We start from the raw sequence: 22,112 nt of genomic DNA, 5'->3' as shown, positions 1-22,112 counted from the left end.
GGTAAGCAGCTGATCTCAGTAGCCTTAGCCAGGCAGTCCTGGGAGGGTAGACACTGAAGAATCATAGAGCTTTGGGTAACTAGTTTTGCTGCCTTTGTGAGCTTCAGGATCAATGGGAGATCCTGTCTCAGAGTGACTGGAGAGACATCAACCGTCTAGATTCCAGGGCACACACACATGTGCATATACACACAAATACCCACTGTTTTACTATTAAGAACCTAACTGGTCTGCTAAACAACAACAGCAACAACAACTCAGCCAGTAATCCTTCTCTTCTTTGGCTATGCAGAGCAAACAGGGCTGAAAGGCCTTTCCTTTGCTGAGGTACCACAGGCCTTCTTGTCCCAGCATCACTCAACCATGGTTAAGGGCTTGCTATATGTAGGACCCTTTGCTTGTTGTATTTCTTGACTCTCAATTTCGCCTCTAAGGTAGGGTGGCAATCTCCTACACGTTCCCCTCCAGTCTCAGGATGAAGGACAGCCCAGATATGGACCAAACCACACAACTAACATGTACGCAGTTGATCCGGCAGAACTTTCACATTCTTTAAAATTGGATCTTTCTGCTTATGGGACAGACTTGGAGGTGAATATCTGTGGAGGTGAATAACTGCTTTTTAACTGGGTCAGATTTGGAGTTCAGCAGCTGGCCCTGGGCTAGTAAAAGCCCTGTGGTTGCTATGAAAGATAATGAAAGGGTGAAGGTAACAGGGCTCTACTGAGGCCCTGAACAACCACTAGAGATTTCACGAAGTCCCAGTTTACTCTCAGCTAAGCCAGTACTAAAAGGCACAGTGACTTTGCCAAGCCTTTGTCTTATCTACTGGAAAAGGACATCAGTTGCAGCTGGGAGCCATCTCTCAAGAGCAGAGTACACACAGGCTCTCTTGGAGACGAGTTGGGAAAGAGGGAGTCCGTGCGTGATCTTACTGCTGTAGAAGGACAGTTTTGAGTCCTTTGGAATCAGATTATGGTGTTGCCTGGCTCCAGGTAGTAGTCAAACCCATTCCCAGCCAGGGCTACTTGCTTCACTCTAAGCTATTTTTACCTATTTCCTAGTTGCTCTAGAAAAGACATGGGTTTACACACTGTATACTCAGAAGATTAGCATTCCTTGAAGCCCATTCTAGAGGGACTGGAAACAGCTTCTTCCTCCTGAGGGGCTGAAACCACGTCCTTCCTTGTCTGGCTGAGAGCTGCCTGACTCCATTCAGCTGCCCCACGGATGGTGATGTAGCCCTCAGCCTTTAGAATACTAATCCACAGACCCATTTAGGAAAGCTGTTAGTTGAAAGGTAATCCGGCCAGCTTCCCTTGCCGCACCCTCCTGTTGCTGTCAGAGGAGAGGGACTCCAGTCTGTTTTCCCAAACTCCCGAGTCTTTGCGGAGATAGATCCTTTGGTCCCTCACTTTTTGGCCTTGGCAGAGAAAGCCACCTGACCTGATCTAGGTCCTGCTTCATTACACGCTGTGATGTGCACCATGCAGGACGGATGAGGAGGAAACTTGAGAGAATGATAGAAATGATTACTGAGGTTGGCCTTGGTGGGTACCACCCTGCCTCTCCCTTCACCGGATTTCAGGATCTGAGTTTACCTCTGGATCCCACTTTTTTTCCCCAATTTTCTTCTTTTCTTTAAAAAAAAAAAAAGGTCTCAACACTCAAGGAAAGCATCCTCTTCAATTTTGTTTTTGTCCTTTTTTTTGTTTAAATTACTTTTAAAAGTTTGGTCACATGGCCAGAAACCCCTGCCTACAGCTATGTATATATACACGTTCCTTCGCATAGACACATTCCTTGCCCCACTCACGAACAACTCTCACTGAGAGCTTCTGTCCACCTGTCCTGTGTCCCACATCTCCAGGCGTCCCCAACAGCCATCACTCCCCACTGGCTCTGTCTGTTGCAAGTCCCCAACAGACACCATAAAAAAAATGCAACTAAATTGTTGCCTTGCACAGGAGGGCTTTCGCCTTTGAGAGAGCTCCCTGGGCATGTAATTTCTCTTAGATTTCTTCTGTCCTCAGAGGTCCCCGAAGGTACTTGTAGAATGTCTGCTGTTAAACGGCCGTAAATTAGGGACCGGGTATATGAAGCGTTAATGAAGGCTGGGATTGGAACCATTCCACATCCCTCAGGCTGGCAGGTTTTCAGTCCAAGAAGTTGCTTGCTAGAGGCCCGAGTTCCTGCGTGTCAGGTTTCAGCTCTCCTTTCTTCTTTCTTTTTCTTGCCCCTCCCCCTCTGGTTTGTTCCACAGCCATTCGGGTTCTTTTTTTTTTTTTCCCCTCTTACCTTCTTTATTGCTCACCTCATTCTGTCTTCTAAACCTCCTCCTCCCCCATCCTTTTGGGTTTTTCGAAAAGCAGCTAGGAGGAACACAGTGTTTAATGAGGCCAGGAAAGCAGCCTTTCTTTCTTTTCCTGCATGAGACAGAGCCAAAAGAGTTTATTCTATTTTTCTTTTCTTTTAAACTTTCTTCTTTGTGTATGTTTGTCTCATTTCTTTCTCTTTAAGCCAGTGCTGGAATTAATGCACGTAAAAGACAGTCATTCTGAATAAATGCTTCAGCTAACCGCAGCAGAGACCTTGCAGCTCTGGTCCGTGGATTGGAAATTAATAGGAGAGAACAGTGTAGCTGCGTCCTGGCGTCTGTCCAGATGTAAGACCGTCAGAGGGCTGATACATTTATACCATTAAATGAAAATAGAAACTCGAAGCGAGATATGAAGGAAACGTAGGCACGTATTTCTCAGAGAGCGTGTGAGTCACTCTGGAATGGTTTTAAAGCTGCAGTATATGGGGCACACACAGCACTACATACTTTAAAGGATAAACTTCCAAGTTAAAATATGAGCCTTACTGAAAATTCTTTTATAACCAAGAAAAGGCTTGTGATGATGAATCGTATGAAGAACATCCACATGTGGCTTCCTTGGGTTCAGTGTATTTTCTAGAAGCCTCAACTCTGTACGTGTTGAGTTTTAATCTGGATATGCCATGTGCCTTGTCATTTAGGAAACATGCAGCTGTACCTGTACAGGTGATGCTATGAAGACACTATGTACTAGTAACTGTGCAGGGCACTTTGGGCACCCTTTGCTCCCATGGTACTCCCATTTTACAGTGAGAGAGTCTGGATCGCACATGCTGCCTGATGTGGAGGGCCACACTATGCGTGCTCTTTGCCTATGGGCTAACCTGTTTTATCTGCACTGCGCCATGCAGATAAATCCATTTCCATCGAAATCCTGCAGTGCTCTCATTCCTCCACATTTTCCGTATGACATCTGATGTACCTTTCACTCTGATAATAATTCATTCACGCGTTTAGTAGTAGTATGTATTGAGTGCCTGTTGTATACTAGGCTGTCCAGCTATTCAAGAAAGGACTCCATGACAGCAGCTTGCCACTGGAGCTAACAATTCAGTCCTCCAAGAATCAGGAATGGAAGTGGCATCCTACTCTGTCCTGTAAGGCAATGCTTAAGCAATCCACTTATGACTGGAATAAATAACTTATCAAAAAGGACTTGGCAAACAAAATGAGCTGCCAGAGAAGACTGCATTAAGTTTTAATAGGAAGAAGTCTTAGCAGTAAGTAGGAAACAGGTCTTGGCACAGAGCTGAGTCATTCCTTTGAGACATTTCCTATGACCTCCCCCTATGAAAAAGGACTGAGGTGGCTTTTTTTTCCTCCCTCATTTGTGAAATACTGCATTTCCAGAGGAAGCATAGTTGCTTCCCACCTAAAGAATGAAAAGCACTAACCAAGGGAGATTGACAAGAGATGCATCCTCCTGCATTCCATAGTGGTAAAAGGCCTGTTAACACGTGAAGTGCCATGTGGGAACACACACGTGCACACACAAGGACGCAGGTCTCAGGCATCTGAGGGTGAGCAGGGGTTTAGCCCAGTGCAGGGATAAGAGTTGGAGAGGAGCAGAGAGGCAAAATGTTTGCTGAAAAGCTTTTGTTTTATAGTGGGATGGCATTTCATCCTCTCGGATTCACCAGCCGGGTCCTGGACCATCATATGGATAATTTGGGCAGGCTGGATTGTGACCTTAGCTTCTGCTTCTCTCTTCAGGAAAAAAAAATTAGAAACACCTGTAGCAAGGAAGGACAGGTCTCTCGCTCAAGGGGATGTGCAGGGATGGCAAGCACAGGCACTACCAGGCCTGGCCTTTGCAAACCTCATTTTGAATGTGGATTCTCGGGCTTGAACTCAGTTCCCAAGGCTTGGAAGTTGTCCCTCTAGCGTGCTTCCTCTTCTTTCAACAAATTGTTTATTTGCCTATGTGTCCCTCCTCCCATCCATCTTGTGTGCATGGCCTTTTATTCTTTGATTATTCTTATTACATATATACATCCATAAAAATTTGCAAGTGCAACCTGCTGGGAATGTTTAGTATTGCGTCTATGAATCTGACCACTTGGTATTGGATAACCGATTATGAGGTTCATCCTTGGGAAAGACTGATTCTCTCTCTCTCAGCAGTCATCACTGTCTGTAAATTTCCATTTAGGTGTGGGGCCTTGTGAGAGTTCCCCATCCGTGGACGAGTCAACAGCTATTGTCATAGTTCCGGTCTTCTTTAGGCAGCCATATTGGTAAGATTATATGGGTGTGGACTTCCTGTCATATATACGAGACACAGCCTTACAGCAGATGTTCTGGTCCTCCAGTTCTTACAGTCTTTCCACCTCCTCTTCCACAGTGTTCCTTGAGCCTTCTGGGTAGAGTTCTGTTGTAAGTGATTCAGTTGTAGCCGGATACCATATTCTCTGAACCTATGGGGATTTCTCTAATGATCTCAGTTGGCTTCAAAAAGGAATTTCTTTGATAAGAGGTGAGAGCTGCACCTGTGGCTATAAGAAGAATTAGTATTTAGAATGCTGTTAGAAATTATACTGGTTTGGGAAAGAGGCAATGGTGTGTTCTCTGCTGGCCTTACTTGCTACAGGTAGCTGGCTAGCTTTACAAGACCAGACCTGAATTCCCTTCTGTTAAGTGGGTCTCCAGTCCAAATAGGCAGCTATTGGCGACTGTCAAGATATATGTGCTGCCGTTGAACATTTAGGAATGTCTTGCTGTGCTGGTCATTGCTGCGATTCATAGGCCTCATAGCCACAGCTGATTGTGTTTCGCTGTTGGCAGCTTGCATAGCACCTTGAGGTTCTCTGAGAAATCAGAAAGGAGGCTTCTAAGTCAGACTCAGCTAGGATTCTTGCAAGTCCTGATGTCTTCAAGAACATGGGTACCTTCAAATTCTGGGGGGACAGGAGGGCAGCCAAGGGCAATGGCAATTGTGTGGGTCTCTAGGACTTTCCTGGCCAACAATTCCGAAGGAGGTTTTTCATGCCTGGGACTGTTGTTTCTGTCAGACAGTTTCCAGCTCTGAGGGAGAGCATTAGCACCTGGAGTGGATGGTGTAATGTTCATAGATCCTTGCTTAGCCATGTTCACTGCTGCTTCCTTCACAATAGCTAGGAAATGGAAACAGCCTGGGTGTCCTTCAGCTGACGAACGGGTAATGAAAACTTGGTGTGCACACAGAAGGAATTCTGTTCAGCCGTAAAGAAAAAAAAATGGAATCATGAGATTGGCATTTAAATGGCTAGAAATAGAAAATATTGCATTGAGCAAGGTAGTTCAGATTCAGAACCACAAACATGGTGTGTTCTTCCTTGTTTGTGGGTCCTAGTTCCAAATCTTTAGATATGTGTATGGAACCTGAAGTAACTGCCGAAACCAGGAAAGGAAGTATGAACCACGGGGATGAAGAAGGAACTCTAAAGAAGGGACTAGCAGGACCCAGGTCCTATGAAGGGGATAATATGGAAATGAAGGTAGGGAGGTAGAGGAAACATCTTTAACTGAATAGGGAGGGTAATACAGAAGGAGAGAAGAAATATAAATAACAGTAAGGATGCATGAAAGCATTTGTGAAAACATTATTTAATGTTTACCTAAAATTAATATAATATGTAAGTATATATTATATATGCACATGTATATTATATGTTATGCCTCTCTCTTTTTTAAAGTAGGTACCATATAATCCCATCAATTCAAGCCCCTAGGTTTAAAATGTTGGTGATTAATAAAGCCTTTTTATAAAAAGCAGTTGACTAGGTCTATAAATAATACAATGATTAAATTATTAAATAAATATTGAGCATTTAAATGTGTAGGGTGCTGGGTTTATGTACTCGAGGTAGCTCCAGGGTGTATAGAGCCAGTTGAAAGAAATAAACTTCAAAGGCTTTCTAAAGTAAAGAGCATTTATTTACATACAAAGTCTAATTTATACCCTGAACTGAAAAGCAGGTCTTGATGGTGCCTCTTTGTAGATGCGGTTTATTAGTGATTAGTGTTCATGTCTCATAAAGTTTTAAGATTTTATTTTTCACTGAATTTCTATAAACATAGACCCCTTTGGTAATTCACGCCATTCTCCTAATGTCCTTAAATTGTTTAGGTTTTATTGCCCCTGTCTTTTTTATAGCAATAAACAAATTGCTGACTGCAAACATGAAGACTTGTGTGTAGGGTCAAACCAATCCCTTGCAGCTTTAAAGGGTTTAAAGATTGTCTTTATTATTCAAGAGTTATAACTTCTTTTTTAAAGAATATGTAAAATGTATTTTTTAATCTTCCAGTCCCTGTAGCAAATCAGTGGACCTATCGAGCCTTGTAGTCATACATTACATTGCCTGTTGTCTGCCATTCCCACTGTGACAGCAGGGACTTCGTGGTGTTGCTCCAACCTTGCCCCATGACAAGGACTTCATATTTATTGAATGAAAGTTACTGTTTTATTTCCACACAGAAACTCAAGATACTTGTGAATTTTATAAGACAGCTTGTGTACACATCAACTTCACCATATATCTGGAACAACCTTTTTTTATTTTTTAATTGTAAAGTAATCTGTATACAGAGATGGGGTAGCTCATTCTGCCATGGGGTACCAGAAAAGAATTCCAGGGGGACATAGAATGGGGTTTCTGGATTATGAAGATTGTTATAGAAAGGGGAACTAAAGGATGGGTAGGTAGCACGTTGACCTGAGTGTGCAGCATGGACAAAGGCAGTCACATGACTGACAGGTCCAGGGAATGACAGGCACAAGTTGATTGGAGTCACATTGTGCCAGTCTTAGCATGCCATCTTGAAGGAAACGGGATATTGAACGAGAGGCTTGCGGGAAGAAAGTGGTGGGGCCAACACAAGTAGGGTTTGTGCTTTAAGGTAATTTTGGGGTCTCCTTGTAAGACAGATTGAAGTAGGGGGTGATACTGGGGTATGGAGAAATCAGTTAGAAGTGAGATGGTATGGGGCAGTAAAACAAATGAATTACAGAAGCTGTTTTAGAGGCTCTACTTACAAAGTTTGCTGGTGGGGAGGGGTGTTGAGGGGGAAGAAAGCTGAAAGTTTTGAATGTTAGTGCTTTGCAGAGTATAGACGAAGGTTGTCAGGGGCTGAGGGGAAGCTGTGCAGAAAGGGCAAAGGGCTTCTATGAGTCTGCTGTTGAGTGTCTTGTGAGATGCCCATGTGGACATGTTTTATAAAGAGCTGGTAATGACTGCATTTGTATTCTTGTGGAGGTGAGAGTCAAGGCTCTGATCTTGTCTGTGTAAGTGGCCACTGAGTGCTTCATGGGGACTCTGATGATCCAAGAGTGTCTATTCCAAGAAGACAAGGACAGAACAGGTCCCCAACAATGTAGAAACAGCAAGGAGGGTAGTGGAGTGAATGAAAAAGGGATTCTCAGAGAGGCAGGAGAGATACTTGAAGAGCCAGCACTAACAAACAGAATTAGAGAGTGGTGGCCTCACCCACGTTTTACTAGAGAGGCCACAGGCTTTCACAGGGCTCCTCAGTGTCTCTCATAACACCTATTACAACTGCCGATTTACAGCCTTTCTCCCAGTAATCTATAAGCTCCCTGAAAACAGGGGCAAAATGTACTTGATCTTTGTGTCAGGAAGGGCAGGTTAGATTTCATGCTATGCATCAAATCTACGTATTCTGAGTCCAGAGTCTTCAGAGAAGCATATTTGAATCCATTAGTGGATTCTGATGTGGATTCAGGATCTGGGGCGGTGGCAGCTTGCCATGCACTTTTTCTTCTCTGTGATGGGTACCGTTCATTCATTATTCACTAGATATTTACTGAGCACACGGCGGGTGCCAAGGACTGTGCCAGTCGTTCAGTAAATGTTCATTGAATAAATACTGAATGATTAAAGGCTTTGATATCTTTTATACAGAATGGAAAAGGACCTCACATAGGTTGAGAGGGCTTTGAGAATATAGCTCAGGCTAGCTCAGTGTGGTGCCCCGCTAATGTTGACCTTCACATGCGAGGCAGTCTAATGGTTACCACAAAGGCTTGTTAGTACAACGGGCAGCTGTGAATGATTTCAATCGAATGGCTTTTATAGTTCTGGAGGTAGCTAGCTCACTAGTGGGCACTTGCATCTCTGCTTGGGTACAAGAGAGATGGTTAAATAGTCTTGTGTCACGTGGGTGAGGTCCTGGAGATGTCTATTGCTTAAACTGGCCAGGAGAGCAAAAGATGGAACCCAGCTTAGAACTCCCTGCTTCCAGCTCTTGGAAACTATGGCTCAGGGTTGGCATCTCCGTTATGAAATATGGTGAAACTCCCCGGTAGCTGCAAGAGCTGCCTGCCTACACTGGGTTTTTTTTCCATGGAGCCCACTGGGCGGCAGGCAGAGAGATCTGCCTCGGCGGCGAAAGCTTGGGGGGGGGGATGACAGAAGCCATCGGCTCCCAGAGGCACTGTAGGCTCCTAATTCACAATTATTTTTTTTTCTCTGTAGCTAATTTTTGTTAAGTATAGGAATTTCAGGAATCTTTCAGGAATTAGGGGAGAGTGCTCTTTCCTGAAATATGAAACATCTGCTCTTGGTCTCCTCGCGGACAGCCACTGTCTAGAGCAGGGGGAAAAAATCCCCACCCCCACCCCCCAAAAAAGAGGAGAAAAGAGTTGATATAAAGCAGACAGACATTGCTTCCAACAACACCCTGCCCCCACCGCATTTATTAATGAGAAAATAAATTTAGGGCCCAAGGTGTCAGACTGGTCACCAGGCATCTCTTACCGTTGGCTTTTGCTTCTTGACCCTCTGAGAGAGGAGAAAAAAAAATTCAATCTTTCAGAGTGTGAAGGCTACTCCCTGCCATTTACCATGCTCCAGAAAGTTAGGAGATATTTCTTACTCTTCTTTGTTTGTTTGTTTGTTTGTTTGTTTGTTTGTTTATCTATTGCATCAGTGTCTGTCTTCCTATTAGCCATAGGCACAAACACCTAGGGAATAGGTTGCAGACAGTTTGTCCAATAGCCACTCTAGGTATGCAAATTCTGAAAGTACTATTTACAAGTCCTGCCAGCCTCCTCTCCCCTCTCATTGGAGTCTTGCCATCCTCTACCACACATTATTTCTCTCAGTGCTTACATACATGCACCTATGCACGCACGCACTCGCACACACACACACTTGCGCACGCGCACCTCCAGCGCCCTGGATTCCCTGAGGTCCAAATGTCTGGGGACTGCTCTTTGGTTACATCAGTGAGAATCTTGTGGATTTCGTGAGACCCTCCATGGCCTCTTCACTGGGCTTGGCGAGCGTTTGGGGCCAGGCAGGAAAAGGAAGCCACAGAGACTCTCCCTATTTGGTTTTGGTACACCCTAACAGCTAACGCAGTGTCTGACACACATTGGACACTCAGTTTGTTCAGGGAAACATCGTGAGCAGCTGGAAGATCCTGTGAAGGAGAAGGAAGGAAAGACATCAGCCGGCCTTTGAGCATTTAGAGCAGAGAAAGACAGCTCATGGTTGGTCAGGGCAAAGGCTTCTTTCTAATCTGGTGGTAGAGCCACCGGACACTTTCCACTCCTGAAACTCTTTGAACCAGAGGCTTGGCACAAATTCCTGGATCCAAGTTCAAGGGTCCAGCCTTGCTCCCCTGGACAGCTCCCTTTGTCTGTGAGATTTGGTATTAAGGCTGTGGCTGCCTCCTCTTCTGCTTGCCTTCCTGCTCCTCTCTAATGAGCACACTCTGGCGCCAAGAAAGCTCCCAGCCACAGAGAAAAAGACTCAGGGGACTGGATTGTGAGGGACAAGCAAGCTCTGAGCTTGGAGGGTGGTCTGGGGGGAGGGGGGGCTCCCTTGTCTTCTTTGAAGCATGGAGGGGCTGGTTCCAGGGCTCTGTGGGAAAGCCTTTTGAAGACTGGTACTCTTGGGCCATGGGGCGCCACTATCCTTTAGTTGAGGGGGTCCCTGTTTTGTTCCAAAGAAGATGTGGTAGGGTTAACATAAAAGCTGCAGTTAACTAGGAACCCAGTGGTCTGTGTGGCTGCTCTGTTAATTGCTTGGTGAATTAAGCCCAGGAGGCATGAGGGGTGGGTGGAGAGAGCTGTTTTGAGAGGTTAAGGTCCTTGTAGACAGACTGATGCTAGGGTTATACTTGGGTGGAAACAAGCAAGCTGAATACCAGGAGAGCTACCCACAACCAGCTGACATGCTGAGCCCCTGTGACCTTAGTCAAGGCCTGCCCTGAGGATCACAAAAATGGTCTCTCCCCTGAGCAAGACTAGCTGGCGGACCATACCCGCCTGGCTCCCAGGCCACAAGTATCTGTACACATTTGGCCCTGGAGGGTCTGTTTGTATGCTCTTCTTTCCTTCAAGCTTGAGCTGAGAGATGGGGAAGAAAGAAAAGAGAAACTTCAGATTAAATGTGTATCCAGGACAATGAATTGTATCTCCAGTCAGGCTAGCTTCTATTGTCTAGCTTTTTGTTTTCTGAACTTTCGCTCATCATAAATCCTTTCCCGTCTCCTTTTGTGTGTTCAATTTTTTTTTTAAATTATTATTTGTAACAACTCTTTGTCCTTTGGCCAGTCCATGTCTGTCCCTCCTGACTCTGTAATACACACCACATTTTATCACTTGGGTCCTGATCATAGCCCCAGCCCGTCACTTGGAAACTTCGTGTCTTTAAGTTTTCAAAATTTTGTTTCTTTGGAATATTGTTGTGGGTAAGAGGTCCACTTGACCCTTTCTGAGGTGGTCTGTCTGTCTAGCTTTGCAACAGGCTTCCATTTCTGTCTTTCATATAGAAATCTCAACCCTGTGTGCTTATAACCCTCTTCGTTCCCTCTCTGGTTGTCTGCTTAGGAAAATAGTCTTGCTCCAGAAATTAAAAAAAAAAATGCCCCTGGACTTTCTTGTTTTTGGGTTAAACATTCCTTTACTTTGAGGCACAGAATAAAAATTACTTAGGAGAATAAAACCTGGGGTGACATACCCCACAGGAAGTGGGGACCTGGGCCTGCCTGATTCCTTAGCCGACCAGGGAGTCAGGGGCCTGCACAGCGCCTGGCCTCCTGCTAATGTTTCTTGAATCTCACTTTACCTCCAGCTAGAAGAGAGCTGACAGCCTCCAACAATGGCCTTCTTTCTTGCAGCAGGGCCGGTGTTTTGATAGTGTCAGGTTACACCCCTGCCTCCCCCTGGCCCATTTATAAACCTGACACAGGCAACATGATGTCATGTTACTTTTTTCAGCGTCTCAATGAGGGAATTTTTAACCCCCCAGGTCAGGAGGATGATAGTTGGTTTTTGCTGAAATGAACCATGGCATGGTATAATTAATATGTGGGCTCCTAGTTCAAGCCGGTGGGAACGAGGAGTGGGGGTGGGAGTAGGTGGGGTCTTGATCTCTCTAGTGTGGGTGAAGGGTGAGGTGTTTTCCTTCTTGGCTCTTAAGGCTCCCAGCCACCTACTGTTTGCAAATGCAGCCTTGGGAGCTGCCCTGGACTGTGCTGTCTTGCTGAGATCCTAATTTCCAGCCTCAGTGGCTTTAGGAGTTGAACTGAACTGGGAATGAAAGGGGTCCCTGGGGAGGTTACCCTGTGGTGGGTCTGAGGGACCACATTTCTGACCTGGCCTGTGGTCTCCTCCTTCTGCCTCCCCTCTACCTTTCTGTGCTCAGTACCTGTGACTATAAAAGCACTCAGCACAGCTCCATGTCTCTGAGCTTACCATTTGTTTCTTTGGAATCAAAAGGCACAGAGTGTTCTATAAGGAATGTCTGCATGGCATTCCCCAGGAGCACCCCCCTGCCCGCCCACCCACTCCCACCACCTGCTCCGAGGGTGGAAAAGGCGAAAGGTGAAAGGTCATGGCGCTTCCGTCTCTGTCAGGGTCTCCCTTCCAGGAGTGACCTTGGTACCAGGGTCTCCTGAGGAGGTGGGTGAGAGTGGTGGCGAGGAACACTGGCCACAGAGTCTTCATTTTCTAGTCCTGACCCCGATGTTAACTGGCTGATTAACTCTGGCAAGTTATTTGATACTTCTCTGCCTGATGGGTTAGGTATGAGGAACAAGAAAGACTTTACCTTACTGGATTACTGGGCAGATCAAATGTATCTAATAAACACAGTGTGTTTATAGCAGTGCCTGGCATGTAGGAAATACCACATGAGACTTTCCTTAAAGAAACCTTTCGATGTAGATATCCTGGCATACATGTGTATGTAGATATATAGATAATATTTCAAGCATTTTTTTTCTTTCTACCTTAAAGAAATGCAAATTGGTAAAACAAAGCAAAACAAACAACAGGAACCCTGTGCGCTAGTTTCTCAGCATCTAGAAGATGTAGGTGGGGCCCTCATTCAAGCCTTATGCTCCACATTTCAAAGTGTAATGTTTTATAACCATATGTGTAGGCACGCCATCAGGGCCATCTCTTAGACATGTATTTCAAACACCAGGCTGGACTGAATCCAAAACCCAACCACTTTTGAACTTGTCCTTCTTCTGGGAGCAGGTCACACCCTTGGTGGACTCTTAGCCTTTGCACAGTGTCCTTTGCTTCATGTGCATTCCCGTGGCTCGGTGCAGCCTAGTGAGCTTCCACAGCCACCTGCTCAAATGTCAGGATTGCAGTAAAGCTATGCTTAACTCCCTCCAGGATCATCCTGGGATCCCCAGAGCAGGGTCTGTGTGTCTGTGTCCTAAGGTGTGCACACTCTGTTTTTATGATCGCTGTGTAGGCGAGCTCTGACTCTCCCCTGGGGCGGGGGCGGGGGGGGCAGGGACGAGACACAGCTGTCAGCACAGTGCTAGTTACCTAGCTCATGCTATGCATGGGTCTTGTTGTTTGTTTGTTTGTTTAAATAAATAAACTAGTATGCATAATTAGTGGATACAATGCAAATATCTTCCCCGTCTCCATCTCTAGGGAAAGCAGGGAAGAAAATGCGGAACTCAAACCCCACTTTAGGACTTGACCAATTTTGAGTGAAAGGCAGGATTTCCCTAAAGCACACTCCATTTAAGCCTGCCACAAGATAGACCCCTTAAAGCACTTGGAACCAGAGAGGTGATTTTTAGGGGATCTGTCAGGCCTTGGTGTCTTGCTGATAAAGTAGGATCTGACTAGAAGACTCCCATATACTCAAGAGATGGCAGTCTGGTGGGATGACCGATCTGAAGCCAAGCACAGTCCAGCCCATGCCTAGCAGTACCTGGGCATTTGATTCCTAGACTTGAGGTGTTCCCTGTTGAGAAGTGTGGTCCCGTCCCTTCTCTGTGTGTGTCTGTGTGTGTGTGTGTGTGTGTGTGTGTGTGTGTGTGTGTGTGTGCGTGTGTAAATTTGTAAAAGCCCTGTGGGGCTGCTTTTGTTGTTTTATGGACCAGTGGTTCAACCGTTCTCATTTTACAGTGCATTACATGTCCTAACCAAGGACACACCTCCTTTTATGGCAGAGGCTCAAGGAGTCTAAAATGAGGACACTGATGGCAGCTCTTCCCTAACTGGCTGTGATTCCTTCTGTGCTCAGGGTTCACGGGCCGCAGCAGGTCAGCCCACAGATACCTCCCTTTGCTTGCTACGTGGTCCTGTTGTCCTGTCCATCCCCCAATCTCTCTTTCTCACTCCTTCCCCCTGTGCTCACCCCCGCCCCCACCCCATTCCCTCACTTCTGTTGACATGTGACTTGTAGCATTGGCTGACTTCCTGCCTGCATCTTGATGTCTGCCAACTGGCCGATGATGGGTCTGCGATCCCGCTTCCCTCTGCCTGTTTTCACCCTCTGAACTGTGGAGGCAGCTCATAAAACATGGGCTCCACACATTTTACAGCATTCGGCTGGGCTTCTCACAGCACACATGGTAATGACAAGCAGGTTTCCAGGGGGCAGAGCCAACTGGAGGCTCAGGCTTCCTTTGCATGACATGTCAGGTGGACTGTGAGCATCTCCCGAGATGTCTCAACCGTTTTCACTTCTCAGGAGGTCAAAGGACATGTGTGGACACGGTTCTTTCCAACCGGTGGCCCCTTTCTGACTATAATACAAATGCGTGGAGTTTGATCCTCTTACCTTGGTCTTGTTGAATGCAGTATTATATACACACACAACCACGAGGAATTTTTAAAACAGTGTGTGTGCTATCTTTGCCCCTCATTCAGTTTTCTTCATGCAAGTAAATATAAGAACATTAAAGCCATGACTATTTTTTTTCAGGATCAATATTTCCTTTGTTCAGGTAAGGAATTCTACTCCGGAGTAAGATTCCTGACCTTATATGGCACTGGTCCCCAACAGATGCCAAATGCTCAGGTCCCTACATTCTAAATGTTAGGTACCAAATTGACCTTTCTGTAATCGATTTGTTTAATCCAGTGTTATTAAGAGCCAGCTGTTCCAGCATTGATTGGATTGATGCGATGGCCCTGGGAAGCAGTCACTAGACATGGCCAAAGTCACTAAAGTGTGTGTGTGTGTGTGTGTGTGTGTTCTGGGCAAGGACTCAGTTAGTAGCAGCATTGGATTATGCACATCACCAATAAGTCAGACCAAAGAGACAATTACAGGTGGCCTGTCACCAGAGGAGGGGGTGAAGTAGGAGAGGGAGGGAGAGAGGGCATGTCTAGCACTGTTGGCTTTGGAATTTGGCTACCTTTGGCCCCACATGCCTAAAAGAGTCTTGGAGCTTAAGAGCCAGGCATCTGGAAAGGCAAAGGATATGGGTATTGGTTACTAAGATGCCTTCTAGGTGGTCACCATGGCAATCTCCAAAGATGAGAGCCCAGGGGGGAAGGATGAAAAAGAGAATTTTTGACTCTTTCCATTCAGGCCTTAGAGCTGCTGCTGAGAGTTTCCTAGTAGCCTTTAAATGGCTGCCCTACAAATTTGGGCTGCTACCATGTATGAACAGGTCGGGCAGCAGCAATGCCAAGGCCAGAAGTCATACCATTCCTGTCAGTGTCCTTGGGCTCCTCATGTATTATCTCCTGTGCCTCCTGAGGTTTTTCTCTGCCTCCAAGACTTCTCCACTCTTCATCTGTCTCCTCTGATGTGTGGTTGGGAACCTCATCTTCCGATCTTTATTTTGGTTTTGATAGGAAAAAATTAGGCTACATAATAATACCTTGCAAGGATTAAGTGCCGTGTTGGGTGTATCTCCTCTGAGAAAGGTATTCCTGGGAGTGTACCAATAAAATAAGTTTAGTTAGCTGAATCATGTTTTGCAGACATCGAAGTTCTCAATTTAGAAATCTCTGCAAAGGATGGAAACCTGACCAAAGTCGTCTCAGCCTCACACTGAGATTTTTCAGTAAAGGTTTAAGAAGCACATGTTTTTTTCATGAATTACAAAATAAAAATAATAAGAGAGAGAGAGAGAGAGAGAGAGAGAGAGAGAGAGAGAGAGAGAGAGAGAGAAGAAGAAGAAGAAGAAGAAGAAGAAGAAGAAGAAGAAGAAGATGATGATGATGATGATTTTGCTAATGCTACCTACTTTATTCTTGACATGATTCGGTTCCTTTAAATATAGCAATATAGTCAGTCCTGGTACACAGACTGATAATCCTTGCTACTTGGGAAGCGGAGGCAGGGGGATTGTTGAATTCAAGGACTACCTGAGTTACAGAGCAAAGGCTAGTCTAAGCAGCTCAGTTAAGATCTTGTCTCAAAATACCAAATTGAAAGAAGACTAAGAGTGGAGGTCAGTGGGAGAAATCTTTGGGAAGCATGCGGAAGGCCCTGAAATCCAGGTCCCAGCCCTCCCCCCAAATAAGTAACTAACTACATACATGAATAAGTAAACAGGTCAATAAATGGGTAATTATGAGTGTTATTGGTTCTTATCCTGGGATAGGCACAGTGCTAAGTTCATTGGCAAACATCGTTTCCTTGCATCCTCATCAAAACCTTTGAGGAATGGGGTATCTTTATTGTTATTGATAGAGTTTTGAGACTGAGATTCAAGTAGGTAATCTGTTAAATTCGAGACTGTATAGCTGTTAAAAGATGAACTTGGAACTTGATCTCTTGGAGGCCGGATCCCAAGGCCTTGATTATAAAACCTCCCAAGAGTCCAGCTTTCCTGATAGGATAAAATAGTTTACCTTCATTAATTTTTTTTTGTGACTTCTTCAACATATGAGGTAGAGCCCACTGGTTCTGTGTTGGTGATGATATAGTTCCAGTTCCCTTTGTGATGGTGACTAAGGCTCTTTTCTTCGGCTCCTAAGCTCACTTGGGTAGAGCTAATGAGAACGAGGTGATGAGGTCCAGCCCCCATTGGCGTCTGTTCACTGGACTGAGATTCAAGGCCACGAAATTAACCTTTCACCTTAGCCAGCTGCCTCTCAAACACGTGCTGCTGCTAATCAGAGAGAATAAGGAGGGTATTGTAGCTAAAATGCTATAGCCCCCCAAGACCTTGACCAGCGGTTCAATGACATTAACTTTCCAAATCAAAACTAGTCATTATTGCCATTCAAATAAATAACTTTAAATGCCATCTACTTGGTGTGTGTGTGTTTGTGTGTGTGTGTTTATTTGTTTGTGTGAAAGGAGAGAGCATTGTCAAGTGAGTTTGTAAGTTCGACTTTTCTTTACCACAAGCCTTTTCTGAGTGTTAATATAATGTCTGTTGTATATCTGCTAGAAGGGTGTGTATAGTGTAGTAGCGTTTTTCAGAATTAATTTGACCCGAGGACCATCTTCCTTCACTACAACCCTTAGAAACATACTTTAAAAACCGGTGATCATGATGCATCCCTTTAATCCGAGAGCTCAGGAGGCAGAGAGCTCTGTGAGTTCAAGGCCATCCAGGTCTACAGAGTGAGTTCCAGAACAGCCAGGGATTTGCAGAGAGATCCTATTTCTAAAAGCCAAGGAAAGGACAGGACAGGACAGGACAGGACAGGACAGGACAGGAATGGAGCATACTGTATTTAGTGTGCCATTATACCTCAGTACTGATTCCAAGAGCTCCAGACTTTTCCACGATACCCAATCCAAGGATGCCCAAATTCTTTTTTACATAATGGCATAAGTATTTGCATATCACCATATGATCACTCATATATTTTAAATAATCTCAATCTGAATTTTATTATGCAAAAAAACCCAATGGTGATGTTCTGCATATTAATAGCTATTTAGAAAGCAATGACAAGCAAACAAACAACAACAGCAAAAGCCCCAAACTATATTTGGCAGCCATGATTTTCATTCTACACTGGATAATTCAGTCCCAAATCTGCAAATGTGGATGCGCAACTGTATTTGCTTTGTTCTAGTCTCATTGACTATCTGTGGTAGAGGTGTCTTTCACACTGGGGGAAAGTTATAAAGTTCAAATTTCTGTTATGTGTGTGTATCTTCTTCCTACAGCTTCTATCTTTACCACCTACGTGCTTCGTCATCTCTTGTTTAATTTTTTCTTTTTTTGTCTGCCCTAAGTTTTAGGCAGAATCCTATGGCTGGCCACAGTACACTTGCCAAGATTCTAAGATAAAGATACTTGCAGGGACTAGAACCCAGGTCTCCAAGCTCGGGCCCATTTCTCTTTCTGGCAGCCTTTGCTGCCTCCCAGTGGACAGAGCCCTTTCTGGGAGCAGGAATCTTGATTTGATTGTTCTCTGGAAGCCCTGTGCTAGGTGAGCTGTAATCACTTCCTGTCGTTGCTGTCCATTTATAAAGTGACCTTGTCTTAACTCTTTGAGAAAGATTAAACACCCCTCCCCCATAAATAGAGTCGAGCACATTATTAACCAACATTTAAAAGCACTACTTATGGGTTCTAAGAACAGACTGTAAAGTTGACTGTTCTAGAGACAGTAATCCCGTTGCTGGCAGGAGAAACCCTACGGGCTGAGTAGGTTCATGTGCTTCAACCTTGAAAAGAACTGTGTCCGGCCTTACCGCCTTACTGCGCATTTTTTCCCTCTCTCGTTTCTCTTTCGTTCTATAGGTCTAGTGCCGAATCTGATGATCTTATAATTTGGAAAAAGAAATGTAAGAGTGGGAGATAAATCTTCACTTTCTCTTTTCTCAAAAAAATTATACCCAAGTGAACAATCTTTACGCTCTCTCCTGCAGTACTACTTAGATGCTGCTCCAAAGAACAGTAGGGCTGCCAAATTCAGCTGGGGTTTTTAACTAAGCTCTGCTTCGGTGATCCTCTCCGTTGCCTGAAGAATTCATTATAAGGAAATAAACACATTAACAACTCTTTGGTCTTTTACATCTCTAATATTTATAAAGTGCCGAAGTCTGCTGAGGAGAGAGCAGGTGGTTCCCACCCGTCAGCTGAATAGGTGTTTGGTTATGTTACAAAACGAGGTGCCCCGATTAGCCTTGACTATAGATTGTATTGTCCTTCATCCATATCGAAAGCTACCTAGTTATGAATATTGAATGGCCTGGCTTTTAACACAAGGCACTTACCTTTTAATTGGCCATTGGTTTGTCTTTAGCTCCTAGATATCTCCACTGAGATTCAGATGGAGAGGTACCGAGCAGGATGGAGGGTAGGTAAAGGGTAAAATGACCAGGCATAATTAAATGGAAGCTGGCTAAGTTAGGGGTAGGCCAGAGCTAGAGAAAGAGGTGGATCCCTGGCACTCTGCATAGCTTTTGGTCTTACCGCCAGACTGTGCTTGGTACTGACCTCCCCCCAAAGCACGTTTTAACTCTCTCCCTGGCTTCGTACATATGCACACGTGTTGACTTCTAGCGGCCCAATCACCATCATGACTCCCGTGTTCCCAAACCCAGAGCCAAACAGCAGGCGGGGGCTTGGGGCTCTCACTGCACAAACTTGGCAGGGAGAAAACGACTGTTAAGTGAGAGCTAATTGGAAGCTGCCTGAACTGTACTCTCTCAGAGCTATTTACAATATCTTTTGGGCAGCAGCTTACTGGTTATTCGGCTCTTGGGGGAGTGAGTGTGGAGAATCAGAGGACAGTGTTCCAGGCGACAAGGCGGTGGCAGTTTGTGAGGCTCCTGACACATGGACTGTATTCAGTGTTCATCCTTGGTATGAATTCTCGGCTCTCCCTTTTGTGGAAAGAACAGGTCACTTCCTGTGTATGACACATCCCTTCCTATTCTCATGTAAGCCATGCCCTCCCTCTGGAGAGGCACTTAGGTGCCCATTCTTGGCCCATGTCATTCCTATAAGCAAAAGGACTACTGGAAGCTGTTCTATGGATATGATAGCTGTTCTGTGTTAAAACAAAACCAAACATTCTTACCTGGGATCCCAAAGTAGGGCAAGGGAGTTTTCTCAATTGGAAAAGTCATATTGTTGGGACCTGGGATGCCTCTGTGAGAGCTCTGTAGCACTGGGGCTGTTTGGCTTGTTCTGTGTTCGAATCTTTCCCTCCTACTCCACAGACATTGGTTTTAAGCTTCCCCCCATGCATCCATTTATAAGTGACAAGCCTCTCCCCTTCTTTCTTGAGTCAGGTTCTCACTGTATACCCTTGACTGGCCTGGAACTCATTATGTAGACTAGGCTGGCCTTGAACTCAGAAAGAAATATCCATCATCTCCTGTATTATCTGAGTGCTGGGATTATAGGCAACAATCACCACATGTAGCCAGGTCATTTTATAAAACATACGTGTGTGTGTGTGTGTGTGCGTGTGCAGGTGTGTACATGCCACAGGACATATGGCATATGTGGAGATTCGTAGATAGCCTTTAGAAATCAATTCTCTCCTTCCATAGTGGGATCCAGGAATCAAATACAGATGGTCAGGTTGACATAGCAAGTACTTTGACCCACTGAGCTATTTTCCCACCAGCCTGCAGGTCACTTCAAAATTGTCCTGTTTAGCTGCCGCTCCCAATCCATGAGGTAGACTAAGATCATCTTCTCCATCAGTAATTGCATTCTGGATCATCTCCATCATCCTTCCGTGTGCTGGGTTCAGAGCAGGGCAGGATGAGGGTGGACAGCGGGGAGAGAGCAGTAGGCTCCAAACAAGTAAAGCTGGGCAGGTTGAACCACTACCATGACTCAGAGATGTAGGGCCACTTCTCCTTCTCAGCAAGATGAGAACCAGCCTTACAAAAAACCCAACTTAAATAGAATATCACTATCTGTTTACAGATGTTGAATTTGTGGCCATCGTTACAGGGACACTGTTAAAGTTTACTTTTTGTTTCATTTCTAAAGTCAGAGCTTGTGGAATAAGAAAACGCATTGTTGCCTTAGGCAAACAGCTGCATTGAACTCTTTCTAAAACACCCAGTGTAAAAAGCCACACTGCGCAGACCCACTGTGTTTATTTGAAGAGGGTGTCCCAGAGGTGCTGCTTTGAGGCTATTCTTTGTCAGGGTCGTTCTCCTGAGTTCTGAGTTTTGCATGCTTTCAAACACTAGGGCATTCCATCAATTTACAAGTAACCCTACTAACTAATTAGCCTTTTGTCTGTGTGACTTTGTATCCAGGCATCACTGTGGATTTATATTCATCTCTTCCTCCTGTCCCATTGCCTTGCCTACCAGCTTGAGTTAAAGAATTGCCTCTAAGTGCATCCCCGGAGCCTGGGTACAGAGTGAGATAATGAATGTATGATTACTTTTGTCATTACCAACTGAAGGTTTTGAGGTTCAATTTTTTTCCCGGTTTTTAATTTTTTTTTAAATATACCTTCTCCTTGTATTTTGCTTCTTCTTTCTTTTCTCCAGTGGGAAAAGAGCTAGCTTCTGAGAATCTATCTACGAGGAACTTCGTCTGTCTAACAGGGGTGAGAAAGCTTTGTAAGGGATCACTCAGGGGTGTTCCTTGGGACTGGGCTGTGGGTATAGCTTCTTGCAGGTTCTGCAGTAGGGGCTGAGCTACCCCATCCTTCAGACCATCTGAATGGAAATAATAGTGAAAAAAAGCCATATTTTTGGTGGCCATTCTGTTTCCTGCCACGATGAATCCATTCAGACTTCACCTCAGGCCTTGGGAGTTTTCTTTACTCCTTTGACACATAGGTGGAGAGCCATAGCTGACCAGAAAAGGTTCTGTGGTGCTGAAATATAAGAATTGTACTTGCGGTTCACAGAGGGCGTCTCCTGATTCTGCTAATAGGAAAGGCTCTTAAGGTGACACTTTCTGTCATTGTCCTCCATGTGCCCTAATAGTGAGAGATCAGTTTCTCCCACCCACTCTGATCCAGAGAAACAATTGCTTAGATTCATCCTCGCTGAAAATGAGCCCTGGTGGCATATCCTTACATTGTCAAGTCATAGACTGGATTCTTACCATTGGCCATTGGGACCATTCATTCAGATATTAAGTGAGCTGCATACTCTGGAAAACTTCCATTTAGGGGCCACCTAAGTTTACTAAGTCAGTCTTCTGTGATGTTTCTGGCCTTGATACTTGAGGGTGCACAGATTTTTTTCTTCCACTATGGACCTGGGAGGCAAGGCCAGCCTGGAAAGGACCCCCCAACAGGAGGAGACAACATATGAGGAAGTGCTAGACACCTGTGTCCAGTGGGATTTTTGCTGAAGTCATTCCAGGAGAGCCGCACACTTTTCTTCCTGTGCTGCTCTGTGAGTCCACTGGGTGCTTCCAACTATCTGTCTGAGATTCCAAGTCTCAGAGATTAGCCTAGAATAGCTGTGCTGAGCAAAACCGGTCAGATTGTAAACTCTCGAGTTCTCAGTTGATCCTCTCACATAGGCAGACTAGGAGTAGCATCTTCTTGCTTGTTTCTGGAGCTGCTCTTGTATGCCCTCAACCTATGCAGACTAGGAGT

General features: G+C 45.0%; 1 protein-coding gene and 1 long non-coding RNA gene across 7 annotated transcripts in view; one reads left to right on the top strand and one right to left on the bottom strand.

Moving 5' to 3' along the window:
* Positions 1-22,112, top strand: part of Pbx1 (pre B cell leukemia homeobox 1) — a 313,002-nt gene that overhangs the window by 37,852 nt on the left and 253,038 nt on the right. The window lies entirely within an intron of this gene.
* Gm51671 overlaps positions 1-22,112 on the bottom strand; it is a 55,325-nt gene that overhangs the window by 6,981 nt on the left and 26,232 nt on the right. Inside the window, exon 2 of the long non-coding RNA XR_003948152.1 lies at positions 1-22,095. This exon is cut by the window's left edge and continues 6,981 nt beyond it. This is a non-coding gene — a long non-coding RNA (predicted gene, 51671). The remainder of the gene's footprint in view (positions 22,096-22,112) is intronic.

Source organism: Mus musculus, chromosome 1 (genome assembly GCF_000001635.26).
Source record: "Mus musculus strain C57BL/6J chromosome 1, GRCm38.p6 C57BL/6J".
Taxonomy (NCBI): Eukaryota; Metazoa; Chordata; class Mammalia; order Rodentia; family Muridae; genus Mus; species Mus musculus.
Note: the sequence above shows the minus strand (reverse complement) of the source record. Positions and strands in the feature narration are given on the sequence as shown.